Genomic DNA, 584 nt, shown 5'->3' with positions numbered 1-584 from the left:
AGTGTGCTCTTATTAGTAATATTACATCACACAAGGTGGGGAACCTCAACACAACTATTCCCTTTGTCATCTGTAACAGCATAAAGGCCAGATCCCATGCAATCACATACAAGAGGTTCATGGATGAAGGGCAAAGAGTCCTCTCATAACATTGGATTGCAGATCCCCTGTAATTGGTGTACAATTAGATCTAAACCCAATCACTAAAATGACATTTCATCCACATCCTGACTGTCCTTGGCCACTCTTATGTCCTGGCCACAGGATGTCCAGCATCGTCCAGCTCTTTCCTGCCCAGCCTGACTGCCCCTGGCCCACCCCTTTCATCCACTGGGTCTTTCAGCCATAGAAGCTAAGGATCACATGTGGGTGTTACCTAGGGTGTTCTGTATGTAAATACAGCCTGTCTAGGAACGCCCACTCCTCCAGACTGACACCCACCCACCCATCAGCACATTATCTTTGCATAACTCCTCCAAGGATCCAGCCCTCTGCCTGCATCAGGGCCAGTGGCGGAACTACCGCCGGTGCAGGCGGTGCGGGCGCCCGGGGCCTCAGGCTCTGGGGGGGCCCAGCAAGTTGCC

The 584-nt window shown here is 52.1% G+C and overlaps 1 protein-coding gene across 1 annotated transcript in view; it reads left to right on the top strand.

Annotated features, from left to right (window-relative positions):
• The window catches only part of TMPRSS3 (transmembrane protease, serine 3), a 55641-nt gene that overhangs the window by 3184 nt on the left and 51873 nt on the right, over positions 1 to 584 (top strand). The window lies entirely within an intron of this gene.

The sequence above is a fragment of the Nanorana parkeri genome, unplaced genomic scaffold, assembly GCF_000935625.1.
Source record: "Nanorana parkeri isolate BGI_ZX_2015 unplaced genomic scaffold, ASM93562v1 scaffold1073, whole genome shotgun sequence".
Classification (NCBI taxonomy): Eukaryota; Metazoa; Chordata; class Amphibia; order Anura; family Dicroglossidae; genus Nanorana; species Nanorana parkeri.
The sequence above is the reverse complement of the archived record's forward strand: the minus strand, read 5'-3'. Positions and strand labels throughout refer to the sequence as shown.